This window comes from Hemitrygon akajei, chromosome 26, assembly GCF_048418815.1.
Source record: "Hemitrygon akajei chromosome 26, sHemAka1.3, whole genome shotgun sequence".
In the NCBI taxonomy this organism is placed as follows: domain Eukaryota; kingdom Metazoa; phylum Chordata; class Chondrichthyes; order Myliobatiformes; family Dasyatidae; genus Hemitrygon; species Hemitrygon akajei.
The window spans coordinates 15,605,173-15,617,866 of NC_133149.1; the positions used below are offsets into that span (position 1 = coordinate 15,605,173).

The 12,694-nt window shown below is 38.5% G+C and overlaps 1 protein-coding gene across 8 annotated transcripts in view; it reads left to right on the top strand.

Annotated features, from left to right (window-relative positions):
* LOC140716771 (rho GTPase-activating protein 32-like) overlaps positions 1–12,694 on the top strand; it is a 518,900-nt gene that overhangs the window by 377,564 nt on the left and 128,642 nt on the right. The gene's annotated exons all lie outside the window — the stretch shown is intronic.

Here is a 12,694-nt window from a genome sequence, read left to right on the forward strand (position 1 = left end):
GCACCCGGAAGGCAACGTACCATCTGGAAATGTCTTGGTCGTCACGAAGCTCATTTCACACCCTCAGCCTCCTGATAGATCTGGAGTTCATCCAGTTCCAGCTCCAACTCCTTGCAGGTGTAGTTGTTAGGAACACTGGAGGTCTCCCTACCTTCCCACATCCTGCAAGATGAGTATTCCACGATCCTGCTTAGCATCTCTACTGTCCTAACTGACATCTGTCCACTACAATGTTGGTCACTCCACAGTGAGAAGATTTTGACTCTTTTCAGCTCAAAAATATCTGTGTCTGCAATTTGCCATGGAAAGTCTGGGAATTCTGTGGGACAAAGGTCTGTATGCATTTTATGCAGTTTTCTGCATGATTTACATCATTTCTCAGCTGTGTGCTCAGACCTGGCCACAACACGGATTGCTTTGCTGTTAGGCAACATTTTTTGATGCCTTGATATCCTTGAGTGGGTTTTGGTGTGCATAGAAGCAGGATTGAAGAGTCTGGAGCCCTTTTGCAGCAAGCCATCAGCAATGGTGAGTGTGTCTCTTTCAAGCCAGTAAGGTCTGAGTTTATGAGCTCCCTTTGGTACAGCTGGCCATCCATGCTCACAGTATTGCATGACCTTGCTGCAGATTTGGTCCCTTTTCAACTCAGCATGAATTTTGTCCAGTTTACCCTGTGATGCAGGAAAGCTTTCTTGGACCTGAGCTAAGTAGATGTCTTCCAGTGTTTCCTGTTTGATTTGGGTGTAACACAGTTTAGTAGGAATCAGTGCTCTTAATGCGTATGCCACTGGTTTCCATACACCATGCAGTTTTGCATGAGCACTCCCCCTATGCCAAAGGAAGAGGTGTCCGCTGAACTTTGGTTGCTTTGTTCAGATAAAAGAGCATCAGTGTTGGTGGAGAGATGAGCTCTGCTTTAAGTGATGAGAATGACTCCTCCTGTGGTGCGTCCCAGGCCCAAATGTCTCTCTGAGAGAGGAGGTCATGTGATGGCTTTGTTTTCTTTGTCAAATCTGGAATGAACTTTTCCAGCTGGTTTACCATGCCCAGGAAACTGGATCTCTGATACATTTGCAAGTTGTTCCATGTTCTGAACTCCTGCCAGTTTGTCTGAATCTGGTTGCACTCCCTCTGAGGACAGTTATGAGGCCTCAGATCTTCACTTCCAACTTTGCAAATTCACATTTCACTTTGTTCAGGGTGATTCCAGCCTGCTTCAGTTTCTCCACGGCAGCTTCCACCCTTTTGTCGTGTTCCTCACTTGAGTCTCTGAAGATGAGTACATCGTCCATGTGGCAAACTACTCCTTCCAGTCCCTCCAAAATTTGTTTCATCCTCATCTGAAGGAGCTCAGTGGCTGAAAGATGCCAGAGGGAGTCTCTTGAAGGCATAGCATCCATATGGTGCGATAAAGTTTATCAGATTCTGTGACTTGGGAGTTAACAGGGTCTGCCCAGAATCTAGTTTGGTGAAGAACTTTGCTCCATCCAGCATACCCAATGTGTGCTCAACAGAGGCCAGAATAAACTTCTCCCACCTCACTGTGTTCTTCAATTTTGTTAGATCAACACAGATCCTCACTATGCCATCTGGCTTGAAAACAGAACAATGTCCGCACTCCAGTCAGTAGGTTCATTCACTCTAGTTATGATGTCAAGTGCCTCCATTCTCTTAAGTTCTGCTTTGACTTTGTTCATCAATGGGACTAGTATAAGCCTTGCTGTGGTCAGAGAGTAGGCAATCACTCCTGGCTGCAGATGGATATGGTACTCTTCTTTCAGTACGCCCTGTCCTGTGAGCAACTCCGGGTACTTCTCCTGCCACTGAACATTGTTTAGCGAATCCAACCTTGCAATGTGCTTCAGCTTCTCGATGGCACGTTGTCCCAGTAGTGATGAGAAGAGATTCTGAACATCATAGACATCCTCTTCCCTGGCCCCATGAGCACTTTCTTTGTTGTGTTTAGCATAATGCCTGTTTTCTTCAACAGTTTTATGAGCAGACATCTGCCCCAATGTCCATTTTAAACGTCACCACCTCATTTTGCAACTGAACCATAGTACACCAGTCTTACCTATTTGAATTTCGAGCCCCAAGGAAAACTCTCTCTTGGTTGGAATCACGGTCTTCTTTGACCTCCTGAAGAACTGTTTTTGAGTGACACACTATTGCATTGGTGGTATTTCACTTCTTTTGCTGGACAGAGCTCTTTGACATGGAATGGAGCCTTGCCACATCTCTTGCAGTTGGATATTTTACCTGCTCTTTGTTTCACTTGTCTGTTTTGTTAGAGCTGAGCTCTACTATCACCTCTTTCTGTAGTCCTTCTGACTGCACCTTGTTTGTATCCCTCTTTTTCTGCATCTTCTAGCTTTAGCTCAGCATCATTTTCATGCCTCAGTTCTGCCTGTTGCTGACAAACAGCCTCACTCTGCCTGACCAGAATAATAGCTTTCTTTAATGTGAGACTTGCCTGCAACTGGAGTCTCTCTGACAATCTGGTGTCTAGTGGCCGGTCAACAATCCTGTCGCGTCTCTCAGGTTTCCATATGCACAGTTGTCTTAAAGGGTATGCAATACTGTGATAAAGTATTTGCACTTTCATGCTGTTTTCTGGAGTTGAACTTTACCTTCTCGTATATCACATTTTGCTTTTCTGTGAAATATTCTTTGAATTTGTCCTGCACTGTTTTGTACTCCTTTTTCTGAGCTTTTGTCAGACCTAATCCACTCATGATGTCATCTGCTTTGTCCCCCATGCAGTATATCAGTGTGCTTACTTGATGATCTTCTAAAGCCTGAGTGAGATCACTTGCGACTCTAAATCTCTTGGTGTCTAAGCCATCTCTCAAAGTCCCCTGGTTTAGAGAAATCAAATGTCTCAGGGGGCTTTATTAGGTAAGTAGATGTAGGTACTTACTCCATTTTCCTATTTGTTTATTTATTTACTATTTTATTTAGTTGGACTACAAAAATCTTTTTTTTCTCTCCGAGAGTTTGACTGACTTCTCTGCTGTGTCTGTGTTTCTGTACTCTTCCCCAGGTTAGTGGCCCACAGATCAGCATAGGCAGTTTGGGTTGATAAATCTCTAGATATTTTTCATAGATATATGCAAACAAGAACAGTCTTACTGTAAATTCTCTCTTGTTGGGAATCTCCTTTGGCCTGCAGACTGAATTCATCGACAATCAACCATATCTAACATCCTGTTGTGTTCGTTATGAAGGAGAGTGCAGAGCACACCTGAAGGCCAGCATGCAGAATATTCAACTGAACTTTATTGATAACGCTGCTTGTACAATACGGAAACTCCTCCCATGCGGGAGTGGCTAACTGAGTGGCACAAGAATAACACTATTAACTACCACAACAGTATTGAGGCCCAGGTCTTGGAGATTAATGAGTAAGTTTCAAGGGGATGTTAGTATTGAATGCTGAGCTTTAGTCAATAAAAATCATTCTGACATTTGCATCTTCATTGTCCAGATGTTCCAGAGCTGAGTGAAGAGCCAATGAAATGGCACCTACTGTTGACCTGTTGTGACGGCAGACAAATTGGATTTAATCCAGGTCACTCATTAGGCAGGAGTTGATATGCTTACTGACCAACCTCTCGAAGCAATTGGTCACAGTGGATGTAAGTGCTACTGGATGATAGTCACTGAGACAGGTTACCACATTCTTCTTGGGCACCAGTGTGATTGAAGGCTGCTTGAAGCAGGTGGGTACCTCAGACTGCTGAAGATTGTTAAAGGTGTCAGTAAACACTCCAGCTTGTTGATTAGCATAGGTCTGCAGTGCTTGGTCAGGTACGCCGGCTGGGCCAAATGCTTTTTGTGGATTCACCCATCTGAAGGATGCTCTCACGTCAGATTCAGAGAATGGTCGTCGGGGCCTGTGGGAGTTTGTGAAGGTGCCTCCATGTTTTGCTGCTGAAAGTAAGCATAAAAGGCATTGAGCTCATCGGGGATTGAAACCTTCTTGCCATTTATTTTGCTTGGTTTTGCTTTGTAGGAGGTGATGGCTTTCAAGCTCTGCCACTTTGCATGCGAGATGACTTTCAGGAGATCGTACCTGAACCTTTGTACTTTTCTAGGTCACCACTCCTGAATGCCACTGATTTAGCTCTCAGCAGATGGTGGATCTCTTGGTTCATCTGGGGTTTCTGGTTGGGAAAGACTCTGAATAGTTTTGTGGAGACACACTAGTCCACGAGTGTCTTTATAAACTCTGTGACAACTGTGGTGTATTCATTCAGTTCCTCTGAGTCCTTGAACATGGCTCAGTCTACTAACTTGAAGCAGTTTTATAGATGATCCTCTACCACCCAAGACCACCTCTTTGTTCTCCTTGCCTCTGGTGCCTTGCTCTTTAGTCTCTGCCTATATGCAGGTAGGAGGAGAACAACGAGATGATCAGATTTCCCAAAATGTGAGGGATAAAACAGTAGCCATTCTTGACAGTAATGTTGCAGTGGTCGAGTGTTTCGGGCCCTGTCATGCTGTAGATGATGTGCTGATAGTAGCTGGACAGAGAATTCTTCAAGCTAGCCTGATTGAAGTCTCCATGAATGTGAAAGGAGTCAGCGTTGACCGTTTCTTGTTTGTTAATCTTGGCGCTCAATCCATTGAGTGCTAGCATGACATCTGCTTTTGGCAGTATGTAAAATGCAGCCAGGATCACAGTGGTAAACTCAGAGAATTTTTCTCACTGTTTGAGAAAACTCAAAGAATGCTCAGCACTTAATCATGAGATGTTGTAAGTCAGGAGAACAAGAGTGAGACAAGGCCACTATGTCTGTGCACCACAGTGAGTTCATGAAGCAGACACACTGCCTCTGCCCTTTCCTGATTCCACCATCTGGTCCATCTGATGAATTGAGAACCTCTTGGGCTGCAGCGCCTTCTCTGGAGTATAGAGTACATAACCTGTGAACTGCAGTCAGAATTGTTCAGGGAAATATAAAACATTGAATAGTAGTTCTGTTGCAGATAGATTTGCAATATAGTTTGAATGTCCACTATTTTTAGAATTTTGCTTTTCTATCTATGATAGCTACCAGTTGATATCCAGGTGCCCTAACCTCCTAATTTTCTCAGTCCAACCATCAACATATCCTATTCATTTATCCTTCATCTACTTCTCCTTAAATATATATATCCCATAAATCTCTATATTCCATGGAAAGGAAAGAGTACCTGTTCTGACTTACTTATATTACCTAATACAAAATAAATGTTATGTAAATAGTTGTTATACTGTATTGTTTAGGGAATAATGACAAGAAAAAAAGTCTGTACATGCTGGTGCTGGAGAGAGAACTTCTAGGTTTTCCTGATCCGCGGTTGGTTGAATCTGTGCATGTGGAACCCGCGGATAAGGAGGGCCGACTGTACTTTAATTTACTTTCCAGCTAACTTTCTGTACAATGACATTTTACTTCCAGGGAATTACATTTGACAGAAACAGCAGCCTGATTCATATTCTAACTACAGATAAAGAAGTTTCTGCTGAATTTTGATTTTATTCAATTTTTGAGCTTCTTGTCCTTCAACTTTTTCAGAAGTGGAAATGTGCTCTTTAAATATACCCATTCAGGCCATTTCATTATGAATATACAAGCAGTTGTTTATCAGAAGCTATTTGTAAGTTCAACTGAATTGCTTATTCTCTATTTTCTACTGGAGAAAGTGCAGGAATAAAAATTAACAGGAAATAGGAAAGCAAAGTAATGTGTGAGATATTATTAGCAGATAAAATCAAGGAAAATTCCAAGTTGTGTATAAATATGTATAGCGAAGGAACAAATCTCACTAAACATCTGAACAGTAGTCTGTATGGAGGCAGAAGGCACAGACAGGTTTAAATGAATTCTGCTTTGGAAGGGGACAGCAGTCAGTTTTCTTTGGAGCAAAGGAAACCGCTAGATTTAATTGAGGTGTGTGAACTTATGAGGAGCCCCAACAAAATGAATGGGAGGAATGTAGTTTCCTGAACAAGGCAGATTGATAATCAAGTGATTATACATAAAATGGAAGGATTTGGAGTTGAGGTAAGTAGTGGGATCCACTGTGTAAAAGCTCAGTGGTTACAGAAACCCTTGTTACGGATAAAAGATATCTGAATCAGTAGTTAAAACCATTAACTGACCAGGCCACAGACCAAAAAGCAGGAGTAATTTAAGATTTTCCCTGGAATAGCCACTGTGTGCTACATGGCCTCCTGTGTCATGTGAAAGTGTGATGGGAACATTGGCGGCAAAAGAGAGAGAGGACAGTGAAAGGTACCGGTGAATGATGATGGACTGCGCACTTCCACACCAATGTGCCAGTGGTGCATAAAGGTTTCCTGCACCAGCTTGAAGCTTCTGACCTTGACATTCACCCATCCAAGGTTTTGGTGTTAAAGTAGTGTGGGCCACCCTGATGTTGACCTTCCTCGTGTAACACCAACTGAAATGACTTTGTTGATTTCACTGAGTTTTCCCTTTTGATGTGTTGCAAGTTTTCACCATGATCTGCCTGTAACCTACCAAATGTGATATTTGCAGTCAAACAATGCCGCTTTTCCAGTTATGGGAGAGCGTTCCACTGGATGAATAGAGGTTGCAGTAATGAAAATAGTGAGATGGGACTGGGAGAGTGCTCTGAAGGAATTGGATGCACTAAACTGGCTGTTAAAGAAATATGCTGGTAGGAAAACATGTTCTTTGTGTAGGGGTCTATGCAGGACCCCAGTATTGCCAGTGCTTTGGAAATAATGGCATGAACACTGTCACTGCCAGCCCCATGCTCACACTACCCAGTCCTCTTTGTCTATGGAGTTAGGATGACTGTGCTAATGAGATAGAAATGAGAAGCAGCAGCCTCAGACTGAGAAGCTGAGGGGAGTGACAGTGATGCTAGGCTCCACAAGCCAATGAAGTTGCACGTGAGAGGTTTTGTTTGAGATTGGAGAAAGTTATCAGCCTCAGTGATGGCAAAGAATGCAGTGTGTGCCAGCCTTGCAAATAGTACGACTTAAGGAGAAATGGAGTAGTAAACCTCACTGTAAACAAATTTTGTCTGAAGCACTATAGTTAACATCATTTTGGTCTTGGGATAGGTGTGAGATTTTTCTTGGAAGAATTGCACAGGCAACAGAATTCCTGTTGGAAGATGAGATAAGTTTTATGATGTTCACCAAGATACAAAGAAACATTTGCAAAATTGTTCCACTGCAGACTAAAGTGATTTTCAACAGTGTGAAGTTAAGTGAACTATTCTCTTGTCCTGTGTCTCATTGTGAAAAAAATCTTACAATTAAATATTTCTTTTTTTACATTTAATTACAATTAAAGTTGAAAGTCAGTTATAATGATGCATTGTTCCCCACATATTATATTTTTATGTTTAATAATGATATAAAATGAAGCTATTCATCCCATCTAGTGTCTTCCAGGTCTCAGAACAATCCCACCAGTGACACAACCCTCCCCACTTCCTTCTCGATGTAGCCTATTCTCTCTCACATGTCCATTAACATCCACCTTGTTCTCCTACTACCCACTTACATAAGGGGCAATTTGAGATTGCTCTTTAACTTAACGACCAGTACACTTGTAGGAAACATGTAGACTCCATGCAGACAGTCTCTGAGATCCTGGTTGTAAAGCACTTGCCATTGCCAAGCGCTAATATCTGAATAACCCACAACCAATGGACTCACTTTCAAGGATTCTACAACTCATGTTCTCATTTTTTTTAATTTGCAGAGTTTGTCTTTTGCATATTGGCTGTTTGTATGTAGTTGTGTGTAGTTTTTCATAGGTTCCATTGTATATCTTCTATGAATGTCTGCAAGAAAATGAATCTTTTTTAAAATCTTATTAATTTTCAAATACATAAGCATAACAACAATAGTAGTACAGAGAGATTGGGATTACATTGTTGGTAAACAGTATATACAAGTAAAAGCTATAGATAACACAAATGTATTAAGCCTCCCAAACTCTTAATGTAATTAAACATGGTAGAAAAAAAATGAAAACGTCAAAAAAACCCAAATTAGAAAACAAAAAAAAACTAAACAAAACTGGGCTATTATATTACATTGGATACAATCAATAATGTCATTAACTCCGCTCCTCTATCCATATATTTAAGGTTAATAAAAAGGATTTGGAAAAGGTCAAGTTACATCATATGAAAGTGTTGAATAAATGGTCTCCAAGTTTCTTCGAATTTAACCGAAGGGTCGAAAGTGACACTTCTGATTTTTTTCTAGATTTAAACAAGATATAGTTTGGGAAAACCATTGGAATGTAGTAGGAGGATTAATCTCTTTCCAATTCAATAAAATGGATCTTCTAGCCATTAATGTAACAAATGCAATCATCCAACGAGCTGAAGAGGATAAATAACTATGTTCCACCATTGGCAAGCCAAAAATTGCAGTAATAGGATGAGGATTTAAATCAGTACACAAATCTGTTGAAATAATATCAAAAACATCTTTCCAATATTTCTCCAAAGGAGGGAAAAACCAGAACATATGAGTCAAAGAAGCTACCTCAGAATGACATCTATCACAGAAAGGATTTATATGGGAGTAAAAGTGAGCTAGCTTGTCTTTAGATATATGGGCCCTATGCACCACTTTAAATTGTATCAACGCATGTTTAGCACATATAGAGGAGTTAACCAATTGGAGAATTTTCTCTCATTTGTCTGTAGGTAAAGTAAGTTGAAGTTCCCTTTCCCATTCAATCTTAATTTTATCTGATATACCTGGCTGTATTTTCATAATCATATCATAAATAGTTGCTATTAAACCCTTCTGATAAGGCTTTAAACCTAAATTTTTTTTACATGATATCAGTTGGATATGAATTCGGAAAAGTATGTAACATATTATTCAAAAAGTTTCTAATTTCTAAGTATCTAAAAAATTGGGACCTGGGCAGATTATAGTTATTAGACAACAGATCAAAAGACATGAAACAGTTATCCAAGAATAAATCACGAAAACATGTTATACCCTTCGTCTTCCATACCAAAAAGGCTTGATCCATAACAGAGGGTTGAAAAAAGAAATTTATATATTGGAGCTTGATAGAATAAATTTGTTCAAGCCAAAATATTTATGAAATTGAAACCTTATTCGTAGTGTATATTTAATTATTGTATTAGCCATTTGTTTATTCAATTTAGAAAGAACAAAGGTCCCTAAAATAGAAATCAAATAGAAGCGAGGTTCCTAAAATAGAAATCAATGAAAACCCTTGTACGGATTTACATTCAAGGTTTACCCATTGTGGACTTTGAATTACATCCACATCCTGTGTCCAAAATATTAAATATTGAATATTAATTGCCCAGTAATAAGATCTTAAATTCAGCAATGCCAAACCACCATCCTTTTGAGACTTCTGTAAATATTTTTTTACTTAACCTGAGATTTTTATTCTGCCATATATATGAAGAAATTTTTAGAGTCAACGATATCAAAAAAGGATTTAGAAATAAAAATTGGTAGTGCTTGAAATAAATATAAAAATTTAGGTAAAATAATCATCTTAACAGCATTGATTCGACCAATCAATGGTAAAGACAATGGGGACCATTTAGTAAGCAATAATTTAACCTGATCAATTAAAGGTAAAAAATTGACCTTAAATAATTCCTTATGCTTCTTAGTAATTTTAACACCCAAATAAATAAAATAATCTGTAACCAATCTGAATGGTGAACATTTATGAATTGGAACCTGCATATTTAATGGGAAGAGTTCACTGTTATTAAGATTCAGATTGTAGCCAGAAAAGCTACTAAACTGAGCAAGCAGAGATATAACTACAGGAATGGATTTCTCAGGGTTAGAGATATATAGTAACAGGTCATCTGCATATAATGATAGCTTGTATGTCCCATTCCCACGAGTAATGCCAAATATATTGGGTGAGTCACAAATAGCAATAGCTAAAGGTTCCAAAGCAATATTGAATAATAAAGGGCTAAGAGGACAACCTTGCCTAGTGCCGCGAAACAACTGAAAAAAGGGAGATCTTTGATTATTGGTAAATACCGAAGCCGAAGGGGTATGGTATATCAATTTAATCCAAGATATAAATTTTGGACTAAAATTAAATTTCTCAAGTGTACTGAGTAAATATGGCCATTCAACTCTGTCAGACATTTTCTCAGCATCCAGTGAAATGACACATTCTGAAGTTCTAGATGAGGGAGTGTAAACTATATTAATTAATCTCCTAATATTAAAAGATGAATAACAATTTTTAATAAATCCAGTCTGTTCGACAGAAGTAATTTGAGGCAATATATTCTCCAATCTAGTTGCCAATATTTTATTTTTTAAAATTTTTTAATTGAATTTTCAAATAGGTTATAGAAGGAAAAAAATTATAAAAAACATTATCAACCCTTCCCCCCTCCCCTTAACCCCTCCCCCCTAACATATCCCTGTAGAAAGAGAAAAAAAAGAGAGAAGAAAAAAGAAAGAATGCCTGGATATTGGAAGATCCCCACATGCTCCATGGAGTTCATAATAGCTTTAGTATAAATATTTATTTCTTTCCCCAGATAACCAATAATTTTATCTTCGGAGCACCTATATATTTAATCCTATCTTTTGTAAATAAGGGCGCCAAATTTTCAGAAATATTTCATATTTATCTCTTAAATTATAAGTAATTTTTTCAAGTGGAATGCAGCTAAAAATTTCATTCTTCCAACGATCTATACTTAAGTATGAATCCGATTTCCAAGTAACTGCAATAGCCTTTTTGGCTACTGCCAATGCAATTTTTATGAATTCTTTCTGATATTTATTCAGTTTGGATTTCAGTTGCCAATATTTTAGAAAAAATCTTGGAATCCATATTCAGCAAGGATATAGGCCTATATGATGCACATTCAGTAGGATCCTTATCTTTTTTAAGAATTAGAGAAATAGAGGCTTCGTAAAAAGATTGCGGTAATTTACCTATAGTTAATGCATCCTTAAAGGTTCTACAAAACCAAGGAGAAAGTATAGTAGAAAAGGATTTTAAAAATTCTACTGTGTAACCATCCGGACCAGGTGCTTTACCTGAATTCATCGAAAAAATAGCCTCCTTTATTTCTTCTTCCGTAATAGGTACATCTAATGTTAAACGCTCATTGGGTGATAATTTTGGAATATTCAATTTCCTTAAAAATTCATACGTTATAGTGGGGTCATCTTTATATCATGATATAAAGAAGTATAAAATTCTTGAAAAGATTTATCTCATTATGATCAACTGTCAGAGTATCATCTCGTTTACGAATCTCGATAATCTGGCGTTTAACCGAAGCAGTTTTCAATTGGATTAGCCAGTAATTTGCCAGATTTATCACCATGTATATAAAACTGGCTCCTAGTTTTAATTAATTGATTTTCAATCGAGGATGTTAATAATAGACTATGCTCCATTTGAAATTTGACTCTTTTTATAAAGCTCCTTACTAGGAGCAATAGAATATTTCTTATCAATTTCTTTAATCTTGTCAACCAGCATAAGTATTTCATTATTAATTTGGTTTTTTCAATTCCAGCAGAATACAAAATAATTTGTCCACGGATATATGCTTTAAAAGAGTCCCATAATACTCCACTGGAAATTTATTCCGTAAAATTTGTTAAAAAGAAAAAAAATCAATCTGTTCCTGAATAAAATTAACAGTCGGAGTCATAAAGCAGAATAGAATTGAACAGCCATTGTCTAGTACTAGAAAATGTACCCGTTATCTTGATAGATAGTTTCAAGGGCACATAGTTTCAAGGCCTCTACTTAATTACTTTCAGAATCAAAAGATTAAAATTAAAAAGAGAAGAATCACTAAAGGAAAAAAAGCTTTTATCTAGACCTACCAGAAATACCTACACTACAGACCGCAAGCAAAGACCCTCAAATTATAAAAGTCCAGATCTGTAAGCTAATTATTAGCTTAAAAAAGACAAAAACAGAGATGATTAAAAAAAGGTACATTAATTAATCAGTAACAGACGAACGCTGATCCTCGAGAAATCTTTGAGCTTCACTTGGAGAATTAAACAATGGGCGAGAATTATCGGAAAGGACAATTCTCAAATGCGCTGGAAACAACAGAGCTTGTTTAGAACCTTGTTGATGGAACTCAAACATCACTGATCTAAAAGACATCCATTCCCTCAGAGCTTCAGGACTAAAATCTTCAACGATGTGAAATTTGAAACTTTGAAATTCAATCATACCATTCCGCCGGGCAATTCGAATCAAATGATCCTTGATAAGAGCGTAATGGAGACGAACAATAATGGGCCTTGGCTTAGAATCTTTGAAGGTTTAGGACGCAGAGTGCGATGGGCGCGATTGTTCAATGGGGGCGGGGGGAGGAGTCCAAACCTTCTGATCCAAACACATCCATTAGAAATTGAGAAAAGTATTCAATGTGATCACCCTTCTCGACATCTTCAGGAAGCCCGATTATCCGCAGGTTCTGTCTCCGAGATGGATTTTCAAGGTTGATAACTTTGGATTTATGACGTTCGAACAATTGAGAGGTCGAAGATAGATTTTGTTCCAAGGTTTCAATCCTTAGATCTCTCTGGCGAGCGGTTTCATCGAGTTCTGAAATTCTTGCTTGTTGTAGTTCAAATTCACATCTAAACGATTTAATATTGTCTTCAACC